Here is a 20,711-nt window from a genome sequence, read left to right as displayed (position 1 = left end):
TGGCCCTTTCACCTCTGTCCTGGTCTTGCCGGCCCTACCCTGGCCCTGTCACCCCTATCCTGTCCCTGTCATATCTGTCCTGGCCCTGTCGCCCCTGTCCTGGCCCACCCCTCCACCCGCAGCATCTACAGACACCTCCCCCATCCACAGCCCCCCCATCGCACCCGCTACATTCTGTACATCATGCCCTGCAGGTGCTGTTCACGCCGTCGCAAGGGGCTGCGCCTCCTTCACCATCGCATGCCCTTTCATTGTGCAATATTTAACCACTAACAAAGGAATGCAGGTAATACTCCATATAATACAAATATTGAACCCCAGATAGGCATGTAAGGGTTAAGGGGGCATAGCCCCTTGCGACGGTGTGAAGAGCGCCCATAGGGCGCGATGAAGCACCTAGTATATATATATATATATATATATATACATATACAACTCTGCTCCAGTCCCAGGCACTTCAACTCTGCAGATGCTGCACCACAGGGGCTAGCGGTAAGGGAAGCCGATGCCACACAACACAAAGCTCCACACTACACTCCCGCCCAGTCACACACAAACATTGCCGGCGCCACTGAGGAAAGAGCTGAGAGTGAAGCGGCGCCGCCTCACATTCAGCTCCTGGACGTCACACAAATCCCAGCACCCACTGCGGTAAGTGTGAAATCCTGCGATTTCGTGTGTAAAATCCCGTGACTGCAGTCTACAGCACCACCTCGGCGGGCAGCGCTGGCCCGGCCATGTACTGGGGAAATCGGAGACACAGCAGAATCATGCTGTGCTCCGATTTCAGTGCCGGCAGCATGCTCAATTCAGGGGGAGAGTGTGGGGGCCCCTAATGTGTGGGGGCCCCTGGACGGCTGCCCCTGTTTGGATCCAGCCATGGGCGGGGCTACAGTGGGCTGTTTTAGCTCTATCATGTCTGGCTGGTTGTCATACTTACCTACTTTTGAAAAGCATTTCAGGAAGATGTGCAAGTAACACCTATCAGCGCGGGCGTGTACTGCTACATCTGAGAGGCGTGTCATAAAAATGACTTACATCCGATGTAAATGAGCCCCAAAGTTAGTAAGATCTACTTTTTTAAATAAAAGAAACTGATATTTTGCAGGATGTGTGTGTGTATTGTGTTTAAAAAGAGGTTCCAAATACTGTAAGTGGCCAAGAGAAACCTTATGTAAAATGCATGTAGCCATGGGGATCATTGTGTCTTATAACCAATGCAGGGAAATGGCACTGATGATCCCATATGAATGTATGTATCTCCGATTTTATTTTTCCAAACGAATGTAACAGCTGCATAATGGGGTAAGTTGCAATCAGAGAGATTGCTGTTATTTCAGGGATTCTCCTGCAGAATGAGTGAGGGTAGGCAACTATGTGCTTGTCCATGTAATATGAGGGAGGTGCTGCAGGAGTGAGAGGTACAGTACCTCTGTCTGTCTTTATACAAGTTTATATGTGTAGTCCGGGCTGTAGTGAACTTGGGGCCAATTCAGACCTGATCGCTAGGCTGCGTTTTTTCACAGTCTGAGATCAGATCTGCGTGCATATGCACCACAATGCGCAGGCGCGACAGCCCGTGGCAACAGGGATCGCCGGTCAGCGACGGGATGGTGCAAAAATTCCGAACGCACCAGCTATCACAAGGAGATTGACAGGAAGAGAATGTTTGTGGGTGACAACTGGCCATTTTCAAGGAGTGTCCGGGAAAACGCAGGAGGGACCAGGCGTTTGGAGGGAGTGTTTCTGATGTAGCCCTGAGCATAATATCGGGTTAGTAGAATAGATTGTTATTATATAACTTTAATAGCATTGTTGTAATATGTAAATATAGGTATTTAAAATGTATGTGCTTATATATATATTAATGAATGGGCATGATGGTATGATGGTGGCCAGTGGAGCGTGCCTGGCTAAGAGCAGGAGCATGAGAGAGCAGCCTAGAAAGTTCTGGAGGTGGCCCGAGGAGAGGCGGTTGGAAAAAAAAAACCAGAGAGAAGGTGGTTAGAAGGACATAACGGGCGACAGAGAGGGAGCCTCCCAGCCGCTGAGCATAGCCAGAGAGAGAGCCGCCCAGCCGCACAGCTTACCCGGAGGGAGAAGCCCAGCTGCACCGAGTAGCGCTGAGAGAGTCAGCTTCCAGAGACCCCAGAGCCGGTGGAGCGATTGAGACGCTGCTGTGGCCGGGAGGGTTGTGAACTCGGCTGTAACTGCGATTGTTGGAGCCCTCTACAGGAGGAGCTTAGGCCAGCAGCACAGTAACGTACCTGGCCTGGGGGCTGTCATCACCGCCCATTGGGAGGAGCGTTGGTCTCGTAACGCCTCCTAGAGCTCCCTGACAGCGTTGGGCCAAGTTGGGCATGCAGCAACAACTGTGAGTGACAGGGGCATTGCCTCGGCACTATCCCTACATTATTAGTCCCAGCTGCAGATTAGTTACCTAAGGAGGCTGTTGAGGGAGGGACAGAGGTCCAGAGGAGGCTGAGTATACTAGCCCCAAGAAGACTCTTCTATAGCATCACCCCCACAGTAACAGCTGAGTTGCACTTTGAGCCCAGTACAACCTTCATTGATTTCCACCTGGTAGTAGCATAGCTTCAGCATTCTGAACGGATAGACTATACAGCCTGCATAAGGGTGGCTGATTGACTGTTGCAGGAGTGGGGGATTACCGAGGTCTATAGACTGGATCATCCTCATTCATCTGAAGAGCACTGACTTCCTCAGCGCAGCAAAATGATAGATCAACCTTATATTGAGCACACAGTAAAGAACTTCTTCCCGACCTGTTAGCTCCACCCATATAACAGTTAACTAGAAGCCTAAATTTATGACATCAGTAGACGGACCTTCTGGGAGAGACCCGGTTGCTGTCTATAAACTGTTAGCTTGCCAGATAACCCCACACAGCTATTGCTGCCCATCTCTGGAATTGAGATAACCCGACGGCTTTAAGGGTTTGATGCTGGGATTGTTTTGAGAGGTCAGCGGAAGGTCACACTCACCAGGTTCACAAAGGGGAGTCGCATTAAATAGCCAAGGATATTAACCCAGAGGGGAACGTAACTTCGCTCGTACCCTACAGGACAATAGGGTCATAAACTTTCATTAGCTTTCGTTGAACAGTACGCTAGGGACCCACTGTAAGTGCACTATAAACTAATACTGCGCAGATTATCTAGTTTAGTTTTTTTAGAAATACCCGGGTCTATAGTCAACCAGACTATAGAAAAGGTACCTATGGTAATTTTTTGTAAATTGCATGCGTTATACTATTGTAACAAATGTATAGTGAGGATATTCTGGTACTTTTATTATCATAAAGAGGAAATAGCATTGATGATTTATTAACCGTTGGTGAAATAAATATAATATTTATGGTTGGCTACTTACCTGATGTATTTATGATGTATCTATGCCGGTGGATGAAAGTCGACCTGGAAAAGAAACCAGAGAACAGGTATGGTTAAAAATCTACAGGGTTGTCAGTATTCGGTGTATAATTTTAAAGTAAGTCGTTAGTCACAACCAGGGCACCTCATCTCTGAAAGGGGGTGTCATAAATAGGTAAATTAAGCACCCATTTTGCACCCCGGCTTACCCAAGCAAGCCATAGAGTCATTAATAGCTTGGGTGGAGGCACGAAAGCACAAAACTATTCCCCGGAGTAGCTATCCCTGGAGTATATAGCATATTTGGGAATAGGAATATTCATACTACTTACCCTCAGTTGGGTACAGGGTTACATTTTGGAGGCACTGTTGAGATTCTAACATACTTTCGTCTCCTGTTTACCAACCTCAAGTAGTGTAGCGATGGAGATAATCACCGGTGAAGACATCACCCGCTGGTGTCAAGAGAAAGGGGTGGATACTCAGTACAGCTTTGGTTTAGCTGGACATCTGTCCTCAGTCATCGAAGAAAGTGTACTACTAGTCGTGACAGAGTTATACGGAGTAAATCAGCCTTGTATTGTGGACACTTGGAAAGGACAGTATGGAGATGTATTCGCCATGCTCATAAAAAATAGCAATCCATTGGATAGAACATTAATTCCTAGTATGATCATCTTGGAACAAGGAACTGGAAGGAAAGTCCAGATACTATGGCCTGAAGGATGTGGATCGGAGGATCGGGAAACTACCCTGAGGGACGCCCCCATAGCCGGTGACCCTTCTTCCGAAATACCGTCAACAACTTCACAGTCTACCCGGAATAACCCACCGGACTCCGCGGGCCGGTGGGGAAGCAGAGTGCAGGTATTGAGCCTCAAGTAGAAACGGTAGTGAACAAGGTGGTTAGCCACCTTGAAAGATGGCACTTTGAAGGGGGATATCGTAGATTGCGGATATTCTCCGGAATTACCCCTGTACCAGCAGGGGAGGAAAGTTATGGTATGTGGAGGGAGACGGCCATCCAGCACTCAGAGGAGTGGCAATGCCCAGAACATATCAGAAAGCAGAGAGTTGTGGAAAGTCTTCGGGGGCCTGCCATGGGAGTTATCCAAGTTACCCGAAGGAGTAATCCTGGTGCGACATTGAGAGAATATTTCAAGGCCCTGGATTATTCTTTTGGAACTTTGGAAGATGTGGGAGATTTGATGGCTAGGTTGAACAATACCTATCAGGATCATGGAGAGACATTAACCCATTATATCTATCGAGTAGACTGGTTAATATATAAAATCGTAGATAAAGGAGGCTTCTCCAAAGAGGTGGTAGATGAAAAATGGTTAAAGCAGGTACTTAAAGGAGCTCTTACAAACCACCCAGTAGCTCAGAAGATACGTTGTACTTTGACTATAGCTCGGCCACCGACTCTGAAGGAATTGGTCAAAGAGGTTAAACTGGAAGAGGTCCAAATTGAAAACCGAGAAAAATCTATAAAGAAGGTTAAAGTAGTACTACCCACTGTGGAAACCCCTCCCATGTATGAGAGATTGCTGAAAATGATAGAAGAACAAAACAAGAAGATTGAACAGCTTATTATCCTTCAGGTGAGTCAACATAGCGGCCCCAATAGGCCGGCAGGACTAGGAAGGGGAGCTAATCGGAGAAGAGATTTCCGGAATACCTATGAGTGTTATAGTTGTGGGCAGATTGGACATCGGTCATTTGAATGCCCCATGACAGAGTCAGAGAGAAGAGAAGGTAATGCCTCTGATAGGAGAAGGGTCTCATCGGGGGGAAACTCCAATGGGAGCTCTGTGAACCCCTCACAGACTGCCCAATAATTCATGTCAGAGCTATGGGGAGTGCCCAGTGGTCTCACACGGTCCCAGATAGTTTAATGGGTCAGGCTCCCATAACAAAAGCTATGATCAATGGGCATGATTGTACGGTACTAATGGATAGTGGATCCCAAGTGTACATAGTGTACGAATCATGGTACCACCATCATCTCTCTAATATTCCCATTCAGCCCCTTAGTGGGTTGACCATCTGGGCATTGAGTGAGCACCGTTATCCATATCTAGGATACATTGTAACGCAGATCACCTTTGAACCAGGATTGGGTATAACTAATAACACCGTCCCCCTGGTAGCCTTGGTATGCCCTGACTCCCCAGGAGATAATGGAAAATTGCCTGTCATTGTAGGTACCAATACCAATATGTATCAAAACTTAATCCGATGGTGTGAAAAACAGGAGTGTGAAAATTCTGGAAGTTCCGGACGGGAGTATAAGGACCGCTTGTGTAGGTGTTAGAAGGTGGAAGGTTCGGTTGTGGCTGGAGAAGGAGATTTATACCCTGGAAAAAAACCAAGCATGTCCAAATTCGATCTAGAATATTGCTTTATCGGAAGTGATATTGATGAAGCCAGCAAGCAACAATTAATGGAGAAACTACGTGATAGGGAGTCGGCATTCTCCATGAGCGAATGGGATCTAGGCACAGCAACAGGGGTAGAACATCATATTAAGTTGACTGATGAAACGCCTTTTTGAGAACGATCCGGACGCTTGGCTCCCGACGATTTTGAGGATGTCTGAAGACATTTACGGGGATTGCTTGAAAACAACGTGATTGCTGATTCTGAGAGTCAATACGCTTCCCCTATAGTAGTAGCCAGAAAAAAAAATTGCCACATCAGACTTTGTATTGACTATCGTACTCTTAACAACAGCACTATCCCCGACCAATATACTGTACCAAAGGTAGATGAAGTGTTGGACTGCCTTCAAGGCAGTCAATGGTTCTCTGTACTAGATCTAAGGTGTGGGTATTATCAAATACCCATGAGTGCCGCAGATCGGTCTAAGACAGCATTCATCTGTCCCATAGGGTTCTTTGAATTCTTAAAGATGCCGCAAGGGATAACGGGTGCCCCCGCTACATTCCAAAGAACCATGGAAAAGACAGTCGGGGATATGTGCTACCGGGAGGTGTTAGTCTACCTGGACGATATCATTGTGTTCGGGAGAACTGTGGAGGAGCACAATCAGCGGTTGATCAAGGAATTGGATCGACTGATAGCTCGAGGATTGAAGCTGTCCATAGAAAAGTGCCAGTTATGTCGGGCGTCAGTGAAGTATCTCGGACATATTGTCAGCCGACAAGGGGTTGCCACTGATCCTTCCAAGGTGGAGACGGTAAAGAATTGGCCACGGCCTGAGAACCTCAAAGATCTGAGATCCTTTTTGGGGTTTTGTGGGTATTACAGGAAATTCGTACCTCAACACTCCCGAATAGCCTGTCCTTTGACTGAGTTAACTCAAGGTTATTCCCCGACGAGGAAGGTTAAGGCCTCCAGTATCACAAAGAGACAAGATTATTTGAAACCCAAAGAGTCTTTAGGAGTCAGATGGGACCGAAATTGTGAAGATGCTTTCAAGCAACTGAAGGAGAGTCTTACTAACTCCCCGGTGCTGGCGTATGCTGATCCAGGACTTCCATATGAGGTCCATATTGATGCGTCCTTCGAGGGACTTGGGGGAGTGCTGTATCAGTTCCAGGAACAGCAGTTAAAACCCATAGCTTATGTGAGTCGTGGATTATCTCCTAGCGAAAAGAAATATCCCGCCCACAAGCTAGAGTTTCTTGCCCTTAAGTGGGCGGTCACAGAAAAATTTCATGATTATCTATATGGGGTGGAATTCCTAGTGCAGACTGATAATAATCCCCTCACTTACATTCAGTCCACTGCCAAACTGGATACGACAGGTCATAGGTGGTTGGCTGCTTTGACCAACTATAAGTTTACTATAAAATATCGACCTGGAATCACTAATCTAGATGCCGATGCACTCTCACGAAGACCCCAGCATGAAGCCCACATGGATATAACTGAGTGGATTGAAGTCCCAGCAGCTGCGGTACAAGGGCTATGCCATCAGATTGCTAGCACAGAACATTTACAAGTGGCTGCTATTCAAGTGATGGGGCTTCCGAGAATGCCATACCACCCCTGTATCAGAACTTAACTCGGTCTCACATGGAGTGGTTAGAAGTCATTCCGACAGGTCAGTTGGCTCGAGAACAGAGAAATGATCCAGATATTCGCCCCATCATTCAAATTTTGAAAAATGCCTCCTCCTCTATAACTCGGAAAACATTGTCGGCTAAGTCCAAAGTGCTATTACACCAGTTGAATAAACTTAGTATCAAAGATGGCGGGGTGGTTTACCGTCGCAGCCTCAGAAAAGATGGGTGAGAAAAATGGCAGATAGTATTACCCACTATCTACAAATTGTTGGTGATGAGGGAGTTGCATGACAACCATGGCCATCTTGGATATGAAAAAACTCAAAGCTTGATTTCGGAACACGTCTTTTGGCCATTTATGAACAAGGATATTGAACGTTTCTGCAAGACCTGTGGAAATTGTGTACTTCGTAAAACCTTACCGGTCAAAACGGCCACTTTGGTAAATATACAAAGTTCAGGACCCATGGATCTTATTTATATTGACTTCCTATCATTGGAGGGACCTGGAGGTCAGGAAGGGAACATCCTCATAGTTACAGATCATTTTACACGTTACGCACAAGCTTATGTTACCCCCAATCAGAAGGCCATCACGGTTGCTCGGACTCTTTGGGACCAATTTTTTCAACATTACGGGTTGCCGGCTCAACTGCATTCTGATCAGGGACGAGATTTCGAAAGTCGTTTCATACAAGAGTTATGCATTTGCTGCGGAATAAAGAAATCTCGAACAACTCCGTACCACCCTCAGGGTGATCCGCATCTGGAAAGGTTCAACCGTACTTTATTAAATATGTTGGGAACTCTAACTTCTAAAAGGAAGTGGCGATGGAAGCAACATCTTTCAACCTTAGTTCATGCCTATAATTGCACCCAGAATGATGCTACTGGATATACACCGTATTTTCTTATGTTTGGACGAGAGGCGAAGTTACCAATAGATGTTTGCTTAGGGACACAGATTATTTCCTCCAGTGTAATCTCTCATACCCAGTATGTGAAACAGCTACGACACCAGTTGAGGGAGGCTTACCAGCTAGCTCGAGAGACTGCTAGCAATCTGGAAAAGAAAAATAAGCTTAGCTACGATAAGCATGTAATAGAACATCGTTTGTTTCCCGGAGACAGAGTATTGATTAGATTACTAGGAATACCCAGGCAACGGAAATTATCCAACCGATGGCGCTCGACTCCCTATGTTATAGAAAAACAGTTAGGGGATCTTCCGGTATACCAGCTGGTACCCGAGGATGGAAATGGACCTACGGTGACTTACCACCGCCAGCACTTATTACCCATTGCATTAGATATGCGATGAGAAGAGGAGAGGACCGGACTTCCAAGACCTTCGCCCACCATTACGCCCCCCAACTCGACAACAGCATCCCCGAGTCCGGGTGATGAGGAGGTCGATGAGAAGGAGGGGGAATATTATAGAGGATGTTATTATCGAGACTCTCCATGTTCGAGCGAAGGGGGTGTGAAGGAAAACTGTGAGAGAGGGGAGATATCCTTGGAGCCTTTGCCAGAGTGGGAAATGGATAGGAAATTGGGAGATGAAGGAAGGGAATGGGGAGAAGACGAGGACAATGAGGTGGAAAGTGATCTAATGGAGAGGAAAGGAACCGAGTTAGATCAAAGCTTTATACCGGCTCCAAGACCTCAACGATCGCGGAAACCTCCTCGGGTACTTACCTATGATCAATTAGGAACTCCCATTGTTAGTACACCCACTCCGAGTCCTTTCTTGGCCTTACTTTGACTCAGTTGTCCTTTAATCTATTGGTGGGGAACTCTCTTCTTCCTATCTAGATAATAGTTCTAGTGACTATGTTATACTTAGAAGTGGTGATTCCGGTTTAATTCAATCCGACTGACCAGGGGGAGAGTGTAGCCCTGAGGATAATATCGGGGTAGTAGAATAGATTATTATTATATAACTTTAATAGCATTGTTGTAATATGTAAATATAGGTATTTTAAATGTATGTGCTTATATATATATATATTAATGAATGGGCATGATGGTATGATGGTGGCCAGTGGAGCATGCCTGGCTAAGAGCAGGGGCACGAGAGAGCGGCCTAGAAAGTTCTGGAGGTGGCCCGAGGAGAAGCGGTTGAAAAAAAAAACAGAGAGAAGGTGGTTAGAAGGACTCGACGGGCGACAGAGAGGGAGCCTCCCAGCCGCTGAGCATAGCCAGAGAGAGAGCTGCCCAGATGCACAGCTTACCCAGAGGGAGAGGCCCAGCCGCACCGAGTAGCGCTGAGAGAGTCTGCTTCCAGAGACCCCAGAGCCGGGGGAGCGATCGAGACACTGCAGTGGCCGGGAGGGTCGTGAATTCGGCAGTAACCGCGATTGTTGGAGCCGCCCTACAGAAGGAGCTTAGGCCAGCAGCACAGTAATGTACCCGGCCTGGGGGCTGTCATCACCACACATTGGGAGGAGTGTTGGTCTCGTAACACCTCCTAGAGCTCCCTGACAGCGTTGGAACAAGTTGGGCGTGCAGCAACAACTGTGAGTGACAAGGGGCATTGCATCGGCACTATCCCTACATTATTAGTCCCAGCTGCAGATTAGTGACCTAAGGAGGCTGTTGAGGGAGGGACAGAGGTCCAGAGGAGGCTGAGTAGCAGCACAGGGGAGTATACTAGCCCCAAGAAGACTCTTCTATAGCATCACCCCCACAGTAACAGCTGAGTTGCACTTTGAGCCCAGTACAACCTTCATTGATTTCTGCCTGGTAGTAGCATAGCTTCAGCAATCTGAACGGATAGACTATACAGCCTGCATAAGGGTGGCTGATTGACTGTTGCGGGAGTGGGGGATTACCGAGGTCTATAGACTGGATCATCCTCATTCATCTGAAGAGCACTGACTTCCGCAGCGCAGCTAAATAATAGATCAACCTTATATTGAGCACACAGTAAAGAACTTCTTCCTGACCTGGTAGCTGCACCCATATAACAGTTAACTAGAAGCCTAAATTTATGACATCAGTAGGCGGACCTTCTGGGAGAGACCCGGTTGCTGTCTATAAACTGTTAGCTTGCCAGATAACCCCACACAGCTATTGCTGCCCATCTCTGGAATTGAGATAACCCGACGGCTTTAAGAGTTTGATGCTGGGATGGTTTCGTGAGGTCAGCGGAAGGTCACACTCACCAGGTTCACAAAGGGGAGTCGCATTAAATAGCCAAGGATATTAACCCAGAGGGGAACGTAACTTCACTCGTACCCTACAGGACAATAGGGTCATAAACTTTCATTAGCTTTCGTTGAACAGTACGCAAGGGACCCACTGTAAGTGCACTATAAACTAATACTGCGCAGATTATCTAGTTTAGTTTTTTAAGAAATACCCGGGTCTATAGTCAACCAGACTATAGAAAAGGTACCTATGGTAATTTTTTGTAAATTGCATGCGTTATACTATTGTAACAAATGTATAGTGAGGATATTCTGGTACTTTTATTATCATAAAGAGGAAATAGCATTGATGATTTAGTAACCGTTGGTGAAATAAATATAATATTTATGGTTGGCTACTTACCTGATGTATTTATGATGTATCTATGCCGGTGGATGAAAGTCGACCTGGAAAAGAAACCAGAGAACAGGTACGGTTAAATATCTACAGGGTTGTCAGTATTCGGTGTATAATTTTAAAGTGAGTCGTTAGTCACAACCAGGGCACCTCATCTCTGAAAGGGGGTGTCATAAATAGGTAAATTAAGCACCCATTTTGCACCCCGGCTTACCCAAGCAAGCCATAGAGTCATTAATAGCTTGGGTGGAGGCACGAAAGCACGAAACTAATCCCCGGAGTAGCTATCCCCGGAGTATATAGCATATTTGGGAATAGGAATATTCATACTACTTACCCTCAGTTGGGTACAGGGTTACACTGACGTCAGCTGCGGCCCCGATCATTGCAGCAGCAGAGAAAGTCCTGGGCTGAGCAGAAACTGCACAAACTGATGTTTGTGCAGTTCTGCTACAAATGCGAACGCAAAGACACAGCTAATACCCTCCCCCTGTAGGCGGCTACTACCTGATCGCAGGGATGCAGAAAACGCACCCTAGCAATCAGGTCTGAATTTGTGTGTAAGTGTGGGGACGTACTAAAAGGAATGACACTCTGATCTGGCATGACACTTGGCCGCACTCTGAGCTGGCTTTCCCGGTCCCCAGCAGTGGGTTAAATAGTGCTGCATTGATGCATGGGGAGCCGGCTTGCCCGGTTCCTTACCCCCAGCACACCAGGAGTTAACAAGCATCACTGCCGCAGCAGCCGGAGAGGGTCCGGCCACAGCATTTAACACAACACAAATTTGAAAATATGCTGGCATTACATTTCAAAATCAGCACCTAGCGCTAATTGTCCTTTAAAAATAGTGCCGCTGCACGGGGTTAATCCCTTCAATGCTGTGGCCACCATTAGTTACGTGGGGGGGGGGAGCCAGCATCAGAACTGGGACCAGGCCACACTCCCCTCCATAGAGGGGGAGGAATAGATGACTACATGCGATGACCCCAGCCATACTCTGCACCTGCTGGCAGTCAATGTGGGATTGACCATCAGACAGGCATTGCCACATGAAGAACCTGGAACCACAAGGTGCGTTTAAAGTGTCAATGATCAGTGTGTCCTAGAATTCACACTAATTCTCGCAGCAAGCTTCATTCTTCATCAGCAAATGAGCTAAGTGATCTACTGCTGATTTGAGTCACTCCGTGACTTGAGTTGCGGTCGGCGGAAGCACTCTATATTTGGAAAAGTGGAGAAAATGCCTTGGTATCAAGCCATCCGGCTCTGGGGGACCTTGTCACTCACATGGACCCCACCATGGCACTTCTGGTGGATGCAGAGGCATCTTGTGTCTTTTGAACTACAGCACCTCCTACCTCTCTGGGGTGGGGAGTATGCAGATAGTTTCCATATCAGCACTGACTTAGGGGGTAATTCAGCGATTAGGCAGCGATATTTGCTGTTCTGCGATCAGATAGTCGCCGCCTACAGTGGGAGTGTATTTTTGCTGTGCAAGTGTGCGAACGCACGTGTAGCAGAGCTGCACAAATAGATTGTGAGGATCATTCTGACATGATCGCTCGCTGCAGTTTATCGCAGTGCTGCGATCAGGTCAGAACTGCTCACGCGCTGCGGCCGCAATGTGCAGGTATGTCGTTGCTCGCCGGGCAACAACGAGTCCTACGACAAAAGCATTCGCAGAGGCTAACGCATGAAGATTGACAGACAGGAGGCAGATCTGGGCGTCGACTGACTGTTTTCGGGGAGTGGTGATCCGAACGCAGGCGTATCCAGGCGTTTGGAGAGCGGATGTCTGACGTCAATTCCGGGATCTGACAGGCTGAAGTTATCGCAATGGGTAAGTAAGTCAGGACCTACTCCTAAACTGCACAAAATGTTTTTGCATAGCTCGGCTGCACAAGCGATCGCAGCCTTGCTATGCAAAAAAACACTCCCCCATAGACGGCGACTATCTGATCGCACGGCAGCTAAAAACAGCTACCGTGTGATCAACTTGGAATGAGGGCCTGTGTGCAGTCTCTGCGCAGCCCAGGACTTACTCAGCCACTGCGAGCACATCAGCCTGTTCGGGACCGGATTTGACGTCAGACACCCTTCTTTCAAACGCTTGGTCCCATCTGCGTTTTTCCAATACTCCCTGAAAACGGTCAGTTGCCACCCACAGACACCCTCTTCCTGTCAATCTCCTTGTGAACGCCCGCGTGAATGGATTCTTCGCACAAACCCGTTGCTGACCAGCGATCCACTTTGCAGCCGTCCATCGCGCCTGCACATTGTGGTGCATACGCATGCGCAGTTCGGATCTGAACGCCCGCTGTGCGAAAATGCACAGCAGCGATCAGATCTGAATTACCCCCTTAGTGCTCTGCTCACAGAGGGAGCCTCCCTCCCCCCCTCTGTAGCCTCTATCCTGGGGAACAAAGGGATGGTACCCAGAGGCAGAACTCTGGGAGGCAAAGGAGTCATCTGCCGCCGGGCTCCTACTCTGAAGGGGGGCACCTCTTCTCCCATTCTGTTACACCACTGAATTAAGTTAATTGACAGCAGTTGCTGTCTTTTCAGTGGCAGACTTTCTCACTGGTCCCTGCACCTTACAAATCACACCCTCTTTATTATACTGAATATTTACATTTTACAAGTATCACACCCAGGATTAAAAACCACAACCTATTACACTGGAAGCAGACACCTTACTGATGAAGCTGTTTGCTCCTGTATAGGAAATATGAGAATTTTAACTATATGAAGATACTTCTCTGACAATTATACCTAACTTCATAAAGTTAGAATTCTCATGCTTCCTCTACAGGAGCAAATAACTCCATCAGTAAAGTGTCTGCTGTTAGTGTAACAGGTCATGGGTTCTAATCCTGGATATGACTGCTAAGAAATGTGTGATTTAAAATAGAAGACAATTAAATGTATAAATACAGTATATACATTTTTTTCAGAACACTCCATAAACACACACACACACACACACACACACACACACACACACACACACACACACACACACACACACACACACACATACATATATTTATCTTAATATAGGAAATAGGGGGGCACCAATATTTATCTTGCCTCCGGGCAACAGTGATGAACTTACGCCACTGATGGTACCACTTTAGGGCACCTGTCCCAGGTCCCCACTGCACAAGCTACAGCTGTCCCCTCCAAGCTGAAATATCAAGGCAACAGAGCTTGCTTTGGACACTTTAATTTTTCATTGAAAGTATTGTTATAGGTATGATGAATAAAACAGGTGTCATTCCATAGTAAACAACCGTCATTCCATATTATGTGACATGTATAGTAGGTTACAGGTATAGACGGGCAAATATAGAAAAGGAGTATTGAGTGAGCTTAGGGGATCATAGAAAAACCGAGGCTTATATATGGGACATATGCACTGTTTAATGATATTTTTGCTTAGGGATGGCGAATAAAACCGCTGTCATTCCATAGTAAACAACCATCATTCCGCATTTTGTGACATGTGTAGCAGGGTACAGGTATAGACGGGCAAATATAAAAAAGGATTAGTGTGTGCGCTTAGGGGATCTTAGAAAAATCAGTGGTTTTATATAGGACATATGCAGTGCCGTTTATAGCGGCGGGTGAGATGTGCGATCACACGAGGCGCACGCCCAGAGCCGGCGCAACCCGCTCAGCAGAGTCTGCAAAGCAGGGAGGCGCTGGCCAAGAGAGGCGCTCTCCCTGCTCTGAGACTCCGCTGCTGTGCGCTGCTGCTGCCGGCTGCCACAGCAACAAGAGGCTCGAGTCCAGTCCACCAGCTGATCTTCCCTCCCTCCTCCTACCAGCAGAACACGCAGGGGGGGGGGGTTTCACTCCATCGTCTGCACAGGCTGGCCACTTTCACTTTCTATTCCACGTCCTGGCTGCAGCCTGCTTGTGATTTATGACATGAAGCTGTTCTCCGTTCTCCCTGCGCTCCAGCCCTCCCCCTCTACAACATGCTGATGCAGGGTGAATAAATGTGTTTAGGGAGTAGTCCTTACTGGCGCCAAGCAGCTCAGATGCAACAGATTTAAAATAAATGTCACCACATTTAGCTATACATACAAAAAACAGAATTTTGAAAACTGCAATACATCACAAGCGCTAAAAAACATTAGTACAACATCACCAGAACGTTCCTTTTAGGTTGGGTGGAATATTTTCTTTATCTGATGTTCTCCTTTGGTTCAGACCATTTAGGTATAGAGACTCCAACAAAGGTAATATGGAATAAAACAGACGTAATAAAAAACCAATGTGTAGTAAGTCTTGTGAAAAAACAAGGTAAGTATTAGTGCCTTTTAAGAGGCTTTTTTTATAGAAGACTATACAGAATCCAAAGCGTACCCCACTCACACTTTAAGCGGGGATATATAGGCACATCAAGGTTTCTTTCATAGGGATGGTGGCTTCTACCGTTTTTTATACACCCAGTGTGGATCTCAAGGGGTTCAACCAAGCAAAGCTGTGAATTATTTAGATGTAAGAAGTTGATGCGTACCCCAACACTCACACTAGGAGGGCAGATGTGAAGCCTATCAAGGTATCTTTTTCTTCTTAGAGTGAAAGTGGCGGTCCTGATGTAGTATATTCCAGATCACAGATCAAACCCCGACAACTCCAAACAAGATAACATGAAAGAAATAGCAAAAAACAACCAATGTGTAGTACGTTCTATTAACCCTATTGAAAGTTGGTGAGGTGTGGCTTAAGTACCTCTAACTAACTAAAATGATTCCAAAGCGTACCCCACTCACACTTTGAACGGGGACCATAAGGCACATCAAGGTTTCTTTTAGGATACTGACTTTTACCACTTGTGTTACACCCAGTGTGGGTCTAAAGCAATACAACCAATCAAAGGTGTGATGAGCAATACGGATGCGTACCCCAACACTCACACTCAGAAGGAAGGTGGAAAACCCATCAAGGTATCTTTCTCTCCTTAAGGTGAACAAATGATTATCCAATATGGCGTACCCCAACTCACAGTTTGAGATACTAGATGACTCCCGTAAAGGTATCTTTAAGGTTCCAAATAGGGAATGGTATTTCCTGCTTGGATCTAGTAGTTCTCCATTGTTCCCAAAAAAGTTGTAACTCCCACAACAAAATGGAGGAAGGGGGTTACAGATGTTTATTCACAGTACATGGGAAAAAATGACAGGGAACATATAATAAGAAAAACATATGCAGCCGCACATGTAACAATGGAATAAAAATGGCAAAGAGGAGTGTGAGTAGCTTGCCACTATCTGGATTTTCTTTTCTTTTTCTTTTTACATTTTTATCTACCTCTGTGCAAGTGGTTTTCCAAAATTCCTCTTTGCCATTTTTATTCCATTGTTACATGTGCGGCTGCATATGTTTTTCTTATTATATGTTCCCTGTCATTTTTTCCCATGTACTGTGAATAAACATCTGTAACCCCCTTCCTCCATTTTGTTGTGGGAGTTACAACTTTTTTGGGAACAATGGAGAACTACTAGATCCAAGCAGGAAATACCATTCCCTATTTGGAACCTTAAAGATACCTTTACGGGAGTCATCTAGTATCTCAAACTGTGAGTTGGGGTACGCCATATTGGATAATCATTTGTTCACCTTAAGGAGAGAAAGATACCTTGATGGGTTTTCCACCTTCCTTCTGAGTGTGAGTGTTGGGGTACGCATCCGTATTGCTCATCACACCTTTGATTGGTTGTATTGCTTTAGACCCACACTGGGTGTAACACAAGTGGTAAAAGTCAGTATCCTAAAAGAAACCTTGATGTGCCTTATGGTCCCCGTTCAAAGTGTGAGTGGGGTACGCTTTGGAATCATTTTAGTTAGTTAGAGGTACTTAAGCCACACCTCACCAACTTTCAATAGGGTTAATAGAACGTACTACACATTGGTTGTTTTTTGCTATTTCTTTCATGTTATCTTGTTTGGAGTTGTCGGGGTTTGATCTGTGATCTGGAATATACTACATCAGGACCGCCACTTTCACTCTAAGAAGAAAAAGATACCTTGATAGGCTTCACATCTGCCCTCCTAGTGTGAGTGTTGGGGTACGCATCAACTTCTTACATCTAAATAATTCACAGCTTTGCTTGGTTGAACCCCTTGAGATCCACACTGGGTGTATAAAAAACGGTAGAAGCCACCATCCCTATGAAAGAAACCTTGATGTGCCTATATATCCCCGCTTAAAGTGTGAGTGGGGTACGCTTTGGATTCTGTATAGTCTTCTATAAAAAAAGCCTCTTAAAAGGCACTAATACTTACCTTGTTTTTTCACAAGACTTACTACACATTGGTTTTTTATTACGTCTGTTTTATTCCATATTACCTTTGTTGGAGTCTCTATACCTAAATGGTCTGAACCAAAGGAGAACATCAGATAAAGAAAATATTCCACCCAACCTAAAAGGAACGTTCTGGTGATGTTGTACTAATGTTTTTTAGCGCTTGTGATGTATTGCAGTTTTCAAAATTCTGTTTTTTGTATGCTGATGCAGGGGCTTGAGTGTGGTCAGAGCAGGCCGAGTTTAACTCTTTGAAACCTGTTTTCTAATGTATTGAAGAATGCTGCTGCTGTAAGTGTGTGCTTTCTATATTTTTTTTTACCAGAGCTCTATCTATCTAGGGGGTGGGGGGAAGAGAGCAATTATTATATGTATAAGTGGCACTGAAACTGTGGGCATGTGTATAAGTAGCACACACGTATATGTGTAACTGTATACGTGACACTGATACCGTGGGCATTATTGTGTGTAAGTGGCACTGATATCGTGGGCATTATTATGTGTATAAGCGGCACTGATACCGTGGGCATTATTGTGTGTGTAAGCGGCACTGATACCGTGGGCATTATTGTGTGTGTAAGCGGCACTGATACCGTGGGCATTATTGTTTGTATAAGCGGCACTGATACCGTGGGCATTATTATGTGTAAGCGGCACGGATACTGTGAGCATTATTATGTGTAACTGTATAAGTGGCACTGATACCGTGGGCATTATTATGTGTGTAAGCGGCACTGATACCGTGGGCATTATTGTGTGTGTAAGCGGCACTGATACCGTGGGCATTATTATGTGTAAGCGGCACGGATACTGTGAGCATTATTATGTGTAACTGTATACGTGGCACTGATACCGTGGGCATTATTATGTGTGTAAGCGGCACTGATACCGTGGGCATTATTGTGTGTAAGCGGCACTGATACCGTGGGCATTATTGTGTGTGTAAGCGGCACTGATATCTTGGGCATTATTATGTGTATAAGCGGCACTGATACCGTGGGCATTATTATGTGTGTAAGCGGCACTGATACCGTGGGCATTATTGTGTGTGTAAGCGGCACTGATACCGTGGGCATTATTGTGTGTGTAAGCGGCACTGATATCGTGGGCATTATTATGTGTATAATCGGCACTGATACCGTGGGCATTATTATGTGTAAGCGGCACGGATACTGTGAGCATTATTATGTGTAACTGTATACGTGGCACTGATACCGTGGGCATTATTATGTGCTATCATGGAAATTGTGTATATGGGGCACTACTGTGTAGCATAACGTGAATATGGGGCAGTACTGTGTGACGTAATATGAAATAGGGGCACTACATACTAACGATACTTTTGTGCTACTGTGTGGTGTAATTTGAATTTGGGGTACAATTGTGTGGGCAGACCCCTTCCTTGTGAGACCTCACTTGCCTTCAGTGTGTGCTTTCCCTTTATTAAGTATTGGAGAGAGGGCGCAAATTTATAGTTTGCAGGGAGGCGCCAAACACCCTAGCACCGGCCCTGCGCACGCCGCAGCACTTCTGTGGCTCCCTGCTTACCCTCCTCCCTCTTCTCGAGTACTCTGATCTGGGGGGGCGGAGTTTTATGGAATGACGCTGTTGCGTTGTGCCGTCACGAGGATACCACGTGATTCCGCGAAACTCCACCACTACCCCGCCACTCATGTCATTCCGCGAAACTCTGCCCTTACTAGGGAGGAGGGGGAGCAGCAGCAGCTTTGTACTGCTGGCAGTATATACTACTGGCAATGAGCATTACCCTTGGCAACGAGCATGGATTCCAGAGCATGAAACCCCTAGCAACGAGCATTACCCTTAGCAATGAGCATGCATCCTAGAGCACGAAACCCCTGTCAATGTGTATTACCCTTGGCAATGAGCATGCATCCCAGAGCATGAAATCTCTGGCAACGAGCATGACACCCAATGCATGAAACCCCTGGCAATGAGCAGGTAATTTAAAAGTAATTAGAAGCTTTACTGTAGGGCATAATGTAACACGGGCATTGCGGTGTGTGGTATAATATGGTGCAAGGGACTTTACTGTGTGGGGCTTAATATGGTGGAATTATTATTATTATATATTATTATTTTTTTTTTTTTTCCTGTGGTGGCCAAGGTCGGTTGTTGCAGGGTCAAAAACTGGGGTCATAAGAGAGAAGAGAAAAAGGATGTCTCTTTGTTAGCGCACATCAGTATAGTTAAAATTAGAGATGAGCGGGTTCGGTTCCTCGGAATCCGAACCCGCCCAAACTTCATTTTTTTTTACACGGGGCCGAGCGACTCAGATCTTCCCGCCTTGCTCGGTTAACCCGAGCGCGCCCGAACGTCATCATCCTGCTGTCGGATTCTCGCGAGGCTCGGATTCTATCGCGAGACTCGGATTCTATATAAGGAGCCGCGCGTCGCCGCCATTTTCACACGTGCATTGAGATTCATAGGGAGAGGACGTGGCTGGCGTCCTCTCCGTTTATAGAGAAGAGAGTGAGACTAGAGTAGAGAGAGACACAGTAGTAATTTTGGGGAGCATTAGGAGGAGTACTACTACTTGCTGAAGTGATAGATAGATAGTGTGACTGTATAATGTATATCTGACTTGTGGGGGAGACACTGACAGTGGGGAGCAGTTAGAGTCTGAGAGCAGGACTCAGGAGTACATATAACGTACAGTGCACACTTTTGCTGCCAGAGTGCCACACTGCCATTGTGACCACACTGACCACCAGTATAATATATATTGTGATTGTCTGCTTAGGAGTACTACTTGCAAGTTGCTGATAGTGTGACCAGTGACCTGACCACCAGTTTAATAATCACCACCAGTTTAATATATATATATATATATATATATATATATAATTGTATATAATATATATATAATATTGTATACCACCTACCCGTGTTTTTTTCTTTCTTTCTTCTTTATACATACTACTATAGTAGCTTACTGCTGAGCTGACAGTGTCCAGCAGGTCCGTCATCAGTCATTACATAATAAATATATATACCTGTCCGGCTGCAGTACTAGTGATATTATATATATATATATATATATATATATTGATTTCATCTCATTATCATCCAGTCTATATTAGCAGCAGACACAGTACGGTAGTCCACGGCTGTAGCTACCTCTGTGTCGGCAGTCGCTCGTCCATCCATAATTGTATACCACCTACCCGTGGGTTTTTTTTCTTTCTTCTTTATACATACTACTATAGTAGCTTACTGTAGCAGTCTGCGGTGCTGCTGAGCTGACAGTGTCCAGCAGGTCCGTCATCAGTCATTACATAATAAATATATCTACCTGTCCGGCTGCAGTACTAGTGTGATATTATATATATATATATATATATTGATTTCATCTCATTATCATCCAGTCTATATTAGCAGCAGACACAGTACGG

Source organism: Pseudophryne corroboree, chromosome 6 (assembly GCF_028390025.1).
Source record: "Pseudophryne corroboree isolate aPseCor3 chromosome 6, aPseCor3.hap2, whole genome shotgun sequence".
NCBI lineage: Eukaryota > Metazoa > Chordata > Amphibia > Anura > Myobatrachidae > Pseudophryne > Pseudophryne corroboree.
Note: the sequence above shows the minus strand (reverse complement) of the source record.